Source organism: Anopheles arabiensis, chromosome 2, assembly GCF_016920715.1.
Source record: "Anopheles arabiensis isolate DONGOLA chromosome 2, AaraD3, whole genome shotgun sequence".
NCBI lineage: Eukaryota > Metazoa > Arthropoda > Insecta > Diptera > Culicidae > Anopheles > Anopheles arabiensis.
Window position 1 is genome coordinate 80,212,743 of NC_053517.1, and position 10,167 is coordinate 80,222,909.

Sequence of the window (10,167 nt, forward strand, 5' to 3'; positions counted from 1 at the left end):
TAATATTTTTAGGATTCTGTTGCGACACGTTTTATGGCATGTTTTTTTTGTTTTTCTTTGCAAAAAAACGGAAACCATGTGCGTCGTGAATACTTCTAAAATTATAACTTTCACCTTCAAAATACTCTCAGACGTTTATTACTGGTTTTGCACGACCGGCGGGGCGTAATTGTTGCGCCGTTACACATTGTCACTGATGGATTTGTTAGATCACACCAAATGGCTTTCAAGAATGGACATTAAATGGTGGCGAATGGCGTTTAGCTATTACACCTGACAGGCACAACCATGGCAGTGTTGTCCTTTTGTTCTCTTGATTTCATCTTTTTGATTTACCTATTTAGTTGTTTTCAATTTGATTTTCAGTTTAATTTTCGAACGAAGTGCAATTTTATAGTTCTGTTTGCTCTGACGGAATTACTATCCGGTCTTATTAATCCTTGTCTTTATTGCCTTTGCATTTTTACTTAACTTTCATCATTATACTTAACTTTCATTAATCTGTAGTTTTAATCAAATTGGGCGTACTTGTATCTACTGTTCACCCAAATATGAACATATTATTTTCTTTTTCGTCAGTTTTTATTTATTCAATTGCCATCATTTCAAGCAAACCTTGCCCTGTCTAGTCTCCTATTTTGGCATTTTTCTCATTTGTTTACGATCGGCTGCGATCGTCACCGTAAAACAAACACAGACCTTCTCTGGCATACGTACGCTAATCGTCGCGCTGCCTAGAAATTATTCACTTCTCGCGAATTTGCCACCATTCCACTCCCAATCTCGCCCTTACCTTCCCATATCCTCCCCGCTTCCCAATAAAAGCCGAAGGCCATTCAATGTGAAATGAATGTCATCTTGGTGTCATTCTTTTACGAAAGGACCGTCCAACATGACACACCCTTCAAACCCGCATCCCAAAAGTGCGATATATTTTTGATTTGCATTCTTATGTACACACAGGGGTGAGAAAGAGTGCCGGAGTAAAAACAAACAGCAACAAAAAACGGATGAAAAAAAGAAATACAATCTTCTTGAAGAAGCAGTTTATCAAATTTCACCACCACAAACGAACCGAAGCCAGGGTATGGGGAACAACATGCCAACATGTGCAAACACAAAAAAAGCAACAACTACAGGCCAAATAGCTCCGGTTGAGTGCGTGTGTGTGGTTCTTCGATTCAGCTCATTTGACCCGCAGGCCACCGAGAGAGAGGGAGAGAGAAAAAACTGTTTGCATGCAAAGAAAAAATAGTAAAATGCCCCAGCAGCAAACGGTCCACTAACGCATTGGCGGAGATGAAAGTAACGTGACGCAATATACAAAAGAGCCAAACACACAGTCGATGGACGGTGGAGCCGGACGAATAATTTTGCCAATCAACTGAATCGAAGTCGCCGGCCAAACCCATCCTTCAATTATTGCCATTTCGCTAAGCGTGCGTGACACATTCCACGCGCAACTCCATGCGCAGTCGGTTGCACTGTTGCGTGTGCCGCCAAGCACGTAGCGGATTTTGCGCTCCTTTTTTCTGCGCAAATCTTTAACGAAACATTAATTAACAAATACATGCTATATAAATGGGGAAACCATGTTGATCTTTGTTTGGAGACTTTCAGGGTCAATTAACTTAATTTCAGCTCACTAAATTGTCTTACAGCTAATTTGTAATATCTAAATACATGCTTATTTCCGCAAGGCTTGTTTGTGTTGTGAAAACATGAGCATTCGATACGAAACATGATATGCAGAATAGTGAAACAAAAAAGCAGTCTAATCGAATACAATAGTTTGTTCTGGAAAGTGCTTTGGCAGAGCGTTGCGATCGATGCGTCCCAATAACGACGCAAAACCAATGCCAATTAATTCCATCCAGATTGATCGATTTTAATTGCTTTAACCTTGACTACACCCCGAGATTCGTTTCGATCAATTGCAAAAACGGCAGCAAAAAAAAGCACTCAGCACGCACATGGTGCTCGATCGATCTCGATCGGGCAGTAATCGAATATCACTCGCGCAATATCCATGACGTTTGAGGCGTGGGACGTCGTTTAATGTTTTGGAACACACTTTCGCTTATTGTTCAACAATTCTTCAACTTTTCCTATCTGAAAACTTCCTCGCTCGCACGTCATCAATAGGTGATTGACGTCATAAGGATACTGACGGCAAAACAGCGTCCACATGCTACTACTGCGAACGCCACCATTCTCGTGCGCCACAATTGACAGCTAGCTGTCAAATCAATTGAAGCATGCCGCACACTACCGAAATGTGCAATCTCTCTCTCTATCTTTCTCTATCTCTCTCTGTTTCTTGCTACGATCGAGGAAGCGGTTTATTCGCTTCATCGATTCGAGCTTAAACTTAACATTGACACGATAACCGACGTGCGATCGGTTTGACTCGTGCACCAACGGGCCTCTGGTTTCGCCGTCGATCAGCAATGAATTCATTACCATTCATTAGTGAACCGCTACCAAATTGCTGTCGGCGTTGGTGCAGGGGGCTCGTTAGATTTTTTGAAATAGTATTTAAAATTATATAAAAAACAAATTGTTCTTCAAATCAATTTGACAAATGTAATAAAACATTGCTCCGTTCACCGCACGATCACCGATTAAACTGCCACTTCACACTCCCAGATTAGAAATACGGATGAAGAATCAAGTTGTATACACTTTTGTACTTATTTCACCACATGCCGCATATCTTGCTTGGTTGGCTAGGTTGGTCGGTGTGACTTGTCTCGACCTTGTCACGGTCTGAGCATGAATCAGCGTGTACTTCGGTCATACCAACACCTACACATATTTTTATTTTACCGATTGGAAGACACACCCGCACAAAGATTTTACTTTTTTGTTGGGAAGCAGGCGACTGTGGACCAAAATACATTCACCCTCCTTTCCTTACACGCGCGCCCCTCTGCACGTAAGACGTCAGGGAGAGCTGAAATGATCATGTGAGATGAACAGTGACGTACAGATTTCCGAGAAGCGGAGAGTGTTGAATGCAAATGAGATGAGCATTAAACGCCACTAAACAAAAAAATCGTCATTCGTGTCCCTTTTTTGAATTATTCCCGACGCGTTAAACAACACAACACTTGTATTCCTTCCCCCAGTGGGTCGTCGATTCTTATCGTAAACAATTTTTTCTGCTGACACACACTCCGAAGAATGACTTTTGATTTTTTTTCGGGCTTATACCGTGACATTCCAAACATTTAATTCTTGCGCGTCAAGTAACCAAGCAACTGAGCAGGCACAGTCACGACGGCCAGTTAACGGGAGGCCTGGCTTTGATGGATAAGATTTTAATCTATGTAATAACAGAGCGGTAATGCCGCCGCCGATTAACCAGGGTCATATCGGTTAAGGTCCAACATTGGATCAGATAAATGACACAGTATGTTTGGATAAGTCACTCGCTTTTATCACAATATGATGGTTGTACAGAATTGGTACAAAACTGACATTTTATTCGTCTGTAATCTATTTTACATCATCTCAATTAAATGATTTTAATATACATACGTAACACTACCACATTCCATGCTTTATCTCGTCTGGATGGGAGAAAGCTTAATCGATTGAATAATCTACATTAATGCAATTTAAATCATCAAGCTAGGCGCCCGGTGTTTTATGAATAATGTACTCTTGATAGCCGACCAGTTGACGTTCCGCCAGACGGCAAGTTCCGAAACAAATTGTGGCGATAGGAATAATTCAAACCCACTCGCTCAACGCTAGACACTGCGCACGTGCCACACGTCAAGCGCCGTCTGCTACTGCCACTGGGCGACGACATGCAATAAAGCAATTTTACAGGTTGGAAGTAGTTTAATGGCTACAATTTAAAGTAATATTTCAATTTTAATCTAGAAATACAGTCAGATGCAGGCTGCCAGAAAATGGCACGGGAAAGCCACGAATGCAGCACTACCGCTGTATGTTAGTGTCATCGGCCAGAGACACACCCCCCAAAAAACACACACACACCACACGAGTTGGGGGTACGTGCAAGCGTTCAAGCAGCCAAGATACAATCACCCTTTTGCCGTTGCTGTTCGGCCGACTGCAGCAAATTTGACATTGCGCAAAGTCAGTTTAATTAATTACATCACCCCGCCGACGCGTACTTTGAGCTTCGGGTAAGACAAGCATTGGCCTGGGAGGGACACAGAGAAAGGCAAAGTTCAGCAGCACATTTAGGAAGCGTAAGAGGACGCCGCTTCCTTGTGCGGGGACTTTGGCAAGGATGATAGTGTAACGCTATAGTGTAACGCTATAACGTAACGGTTGTAACGGGTAATGAGATGAGCATGAGAGATATCCTAAGGAAAAAAATCATGAGAGAAAAAAATCATGCGCATAAAGGGATTAAAGTTAATTTACTGGACACATGTATATAGTAAATAAATTTGAAATAAAAGAAATAAATAAATAAATAAATAAATAAATCAATCAATCAATAATAACTGACTAGACTTCTCTGGGATTTGAAACTTATCTCATAAGGCAATAATTTAACCTTATACAATACGTTTCACCAGTATCAATGAGGAATCTATATTCGACATTTAATTAACAACGTTAAAATGAGATTTTACGCATTGGAAATACAGCTTAGGATGTTGATTTGTCTAGGAGAAACCTGAATTGTCGTTTCTACCTTTTCTTCCAATGCTCATTGGACTACTTGTTCCCCGCACAAGGATGACAACTGGTTACAAAAATTTTCCACTACTGTCAATCTCTATCGAATCGGATGATTAACCTGTTCTTCGGAAACGGCATCCAATCCAATCACCTCTACCTTCCGCTACCTTCCATCGTAGGGAATGACAACTGAAAATAAGCACGTGCACAGCGCACCGAAGGGAACTGGACGCCACCGACCGACCGAAAGATCCTGCGGCGATGTTGCGCCGTAGTGCGACAAAGTGGGACGGGACAGATATTACGTCAAAAGTGCGCCGAAGTATATAATCTAGCCTAATGATAATCAGTGGATCGAAGGGCGACTCTAGGACAGGATGCGGACGCAAGCTAAAAGCGCACTATAAATAGGCACTGCGCTCAAATTGCATATTTTATTGTGCGTCTATCAGGTTCAGAAGTGAAATTCCAGCCCCTGGGACAGGGACAGGGGCGTTTGGGGTGGCAGCTCGAGCCTCTCCGCGTCCCACCGTTGATGCTGGTAATGTAAATCAGGCAGATTTCTGTCTAGACCGCGATCAGCGCTTCGTGTACAATGGCGTGCATTGTGAGACGTGCTAGCGATAGTGATCGCGTTCGATGCATGTGCAGCTTTTGTGCGCCACTCGCAGTCTCGTGCTGACATCGTGGGCTTTGGCTAGAACGGTGCGCGGACCGGTCGTTCCCGCTCGGAAGTGATCGTGTGATCGTTTCGCTCGGCTGCGCGTGAAGGTCGAAGAGCGACTCTAAAACCCTTCCAAATTAACTTTTTCCGCACTTCCAAGCTCGGTGCACTCAATGTACGTTTTGTTGTTGACGATACGCCGGGGCTTTGGCGGGCAAGTGTATATAAATCGGAACGCTTTACACTTGTGCGCTTCACCTATCCGAAAACCGGTAAACGGAGTGGAAGAGAACCACTACCCTATGTAAAACAAAAAAAAACTGGGGCGCGGTGGGGTTTGTCACGCGACCTTGAATTTAGAAAGTAAAACACGCACCAAAGCAACAAGGGTTTGCGATACAACTACATGAAAAGAACATATAGGTGATACAACGAAGGTGTCTTCATTGAAACAATAAGACATTCAGGAGTTCAACGAAACCTGTAAAGGATGTAAAGAAAATAAAGGAACTACTGAGGATTAATCATGATGATGATGAGTCCTGCCTCTTACCCCGACGATAGATTGAGAGGAACGAATTTATTACTAGAACATTAAATTGATTATGGAGAATCAGACAACAGATTACAAGAGTTTTACAAGATTTCAGAAAAATGCAATAAAAAAGCTGATTTATTATTAAATGCGCATATTTTTAACTATTTTGTTTTTAAGTTCAAAACATCCAGAGATGATCTGCTGAACACGAGAAGGTCAATCAATCGCCTAGATTGCACTACTTTCTTTGTGCTAAAATGTGTCATTAATTAGCTCTAACTAAGATTGCATCTTACGCCTCGGGTTCATCACAGAACTGTATTTCTATTGCGTAGTTTTTTTTGTCACGTTTGTGGTCAACCTACGTGTACCCGACAAGCATGGTGTCAATGAAATCGATCGCATAAAAACATCGCTACCTTAGTTTGCAAAAAATGACAGCGAAAGGGCTGTGAAAATGAGCGTCCAACAACACACCAAACACAGCGGCGCAAATTCGCCAATCAACGATCTGCGAAGGTTAAGTGTTTTATTTACCAACAAGATGATTCGCCTTATTTGCTCTTACCCTCCCGCCCTCCATCGCTGATGATGATTGACGGTATTGGGGTGGCTGTACAAACTTTGGTAATTTGTGTTTTGGCACTTCCCCATTTTTTGTTGTTATTCCCATGCATCTATTAGCATGTTTTCTAGCAATTCACTGCGAAACAGGTGCTGCTGTTTGTTGTTTAGCACAACAAAACATAACAAAACGTTAAAGTATAATTTGGACTGTTCTACTATTTAATTAGTCGTTAATCCGGCATCGAAACCGCGCACGATTTCGTTCGAAAAAACATTCATCAAAACACCTTGCATAACCTTGACACCGAACTGTGCCTGGAAGGGAGTGGGAAATCTGCAGTACCATGACCTAAGCGACGAACCTACCTCGTCTTCTCGTACACCTCATTCACTTCGCTTTGGTTTAACCTTGACGTCACTTCTCTAAAGTGAGCTCCCGCAGATCACTTCCACCTTCTACACCCGGAACATGAAATCAAGTTCCCAATCAAGTGTGTCCCAAAGTAACCGGTTTTTTTTAGTTTGTTTGCGCGCGCGTCTACACTTTATCTTGGGTGCTCTTTTCACTCGTGACTGTTAGACACTCACTTTACCTCCATATCCTGTTTGTTCGAGGGTTTCTTCCTCTTTTCCTCGTCACGTTTACAAGTACCCGAAAAAAACGACACCGCTCACAGGTGGCTTTATCTAAAAAAACAACATCTGCTACCACTACAACCACCCCCAGCAGCGATCGCGAACGATATCGTATGGAGTGAAGTTAGATATGAGTTTTGAATATGGACTTGGAATGATGACATACGGCGCGAATATTACGTCGCCTTCCGACGTCAACAGCTGGGGAAACACAAACACCAGTCGGATGTGTGTCACACACCTTTCTTCATATACCCACGGTCATGTTGCTGAAGTGAGATACGCTGGGAGAAACGATATAGGTAAAGAATGCGCTTTAGGGATGATTTTTTTTGCTACCTCCCAATATCGTAATACCGTCATCAACTGTCGTCAGCAATGATTCGTCAAGTGGACAAACAAACCCCCACCGTCACTGCAGGACTTTGGTATCATGCTTCGATATCCATCCTGCCCCCACCCGAACGGAAGGAAACGAAACACGCAAGGGCAAGAAAATATCGACATGCCAGTTATCGTGTGACTAGCTCCAATGTTAAGTCAACAACATTTCGCAATCGATACTGCTGCCGGCGTTTGTTATCAGGTCGTGCCCATTTGTCGGTAGGGACTTTGGAACCTGTCTGGTTTTTTTTTGTGGAGTTACGTTACTAAAACTCCCCGAAAGTTAGCTCCAATTTGACACTTCTGAGGTAAGATGTACAAATTCTTCCGACACGTGTTACATCACGCCCGATCGTGAGAGCCAAACTGCATAACCTAATAGTGCAAGTTGATCTGTTTTGTTTTTACTGTGGACTCGTGCGAAGCATGCATTCCAACATTGAACTGATGACGAGGGGGTGGTGATGAGTGCGTGCGGGTCAAAGTCGTCCACCGACGTGCTCAGCAACATTTGCAACGTGGGATATCTCCGACAGACAGCGGACTAGAGGGGGGTCTGAGACTGGCTGGAACTCGAGGTAGACGGTTACAGCAACGGTGCTGCAGTGGAGGGGGTTGGGGAGTAAAAAAGCCGTTCATTCGACGAACCGTGCGCGAGGGCTCGTCCACTATGGGGGCTCGTCTCTGGATACCCTTGAAGTACACACACACGCACGGAAATCATGTTTCGCTACGCAGAATGCTTCACGTCCGACCTGAGGTGTCTATGAGTGTGTGTGTCTGCCCACCGTATCGGTAAGCTCCAACACACCTGTTGGAAGGGGGGAAAGGTGTTTGCAATAGGTGAGTTCCCTCTATATAGATATATACACACACACAAACAAACAAGCGCCCTCGATCGAGTTCTCTTGATTGTGCGCAAACGCTCGTGGCGTCCCCAACGTCGCTGGTGCCCCAAAGCTGCTGAACCAATACCAAGTGTCCATGTGGAAGTTGTTGGTTGCTGTGTAGCGTAGAAAAGCGGCGAACAGTGCACACGTTACGCCGTGTGTCTCAGTCTGCTATGGATCTTCCATATGAGAGGTGCCACTGGATCGTATTTGACACAGCGTTTGAGTTGTAACTTAACATTACTTATGCTGTATGATGTTACGGGGCGCAACTTAACACACAATGACCCAAGCCCAACCCCATTCCTGAGATGTCAAGTCAAGTGAAATACATAAATAATAATCTAAATTGTAGCTTCTAGAACCTGTGATTCACGATCAACCTTGTCATGATCTCTTCCGCTTGGAGCGTGTGAGCACGAGGCGCGTGCACTAACGATTCGTGCACGTTCACACTCACTTCCTGTTCCGTTTCTTTTGCACACATATCATCTGTAATAGTAAGGATTAACAGCCACCGCCGTCACCTGTGTAGTACCCTTTGTTTCACGTTTGTTGTCTTAATGATAGAGAGCGAGGACCGCTTCTAGCAAAGTCTTTGGTGGCTGTGTGTACTCCAGAGAAAGAGCAGCGCTTAATCTTCACGCCACCCTCCTCGGTGGGTTCAAGTTCGGCTGGAGGACACTGTAGAGCCCTCGATTCAATTGACACGTGAACGTAGAGTTGGGTGACTTATCTCGGTCTCGGTATCTAGAATAAACCCGGAATGGACGCACTTATCCGGGCGCAGGACAGAGGACCAATTATCGTTACAACCTATTTACACGCCTGTTGAAAAGCACTAGATCACAGATAACAGGGCATTTGGAGACGAAACGGGAATGAGCTGTATCCCGCGTGCACGAATCGGTATTGACACGGCAGGCGGTGGTCGATTTATTGCCAATAATCGCTATCTGTAGCCGTATGGCGTACGCCCGCTCACGGTCGCCCTATACCCGTTGGCTTTGGGGAATCGTATCAGGTCCGCGCGATCCAAGATAGGTCGTCTTAGCGAGGAAGCGAATATGTTGGCGAAGGTTGCTCCGTTGTAGTTCGTTTGAATCGTCATTGCGGCTTATTTTTTGGGATTGATACATTTTCCGCATCACCTGAACGAGCGGGGTCCATAAACCTGAAACGAGGAACCTTAGCCTGATGCTCTTCATTCATCGAGCGCGTGTGAGAGTTCGTTTGCTGGTGGTTTGATGAATAATACAAGCACGCGGCATTCGAATGGTTGGAATGACATCGTTATCGCAACGAAGAAATCGGAAGAAGTCGGTCGGTAACCCTTTGACAAACATAATAACTACACTGAGCAGCGAAATATACCGCTGTCCAAATGTGCAGCGTTCACACGTGAGAGATGTTTTTCGTTTTGTCATGTCTCCACACTCACACACGGTTAAATATGTCAGCGATCTTCGCTTACTTTTTGACTAACGTCCCAAGGGCCGAAAATAGAAGCAGTGATCGACAGGGCACAGCCGATCGTCTAGATACCGAAAGTGAAGTGAAGAAACCCCATCTCCACAGTACAAATCTTACTCAAGATCACTAACCACGGAGAGAAAAAGATAGAGAGAGAGAGAGAGAGAGAGAGAGAGAGATGGAGAAAGAATGTCTCTGTAAAGATTGCACGTGCTGCACTTCACGTTTCTTGTGAGGATATCTTGTTCTCGACTTTGCCCCCTTCTTCTGGAACATGCTTTAAAGAAACCTGGCAGTCGGGACGCGGGATGCTCCTTCCCTATGCCACCAATCCCCCGCAGTGT

General features: G+C 44.2%; 1 protein-coding gene across 1 annotated transcript in view; it reads right to left on the minus strand.

Moving 5' to 3' along the window:
- LOC120893232 (RING-box protein 2) overlaps positions 1-10,167 on the minus strand; it is a 35,012-nt gene that overhangs the window by 7,335 nt on the left and 17,510 nt on the right. The gene's annotated exons all lie outside the window — the stretch shown is intronic.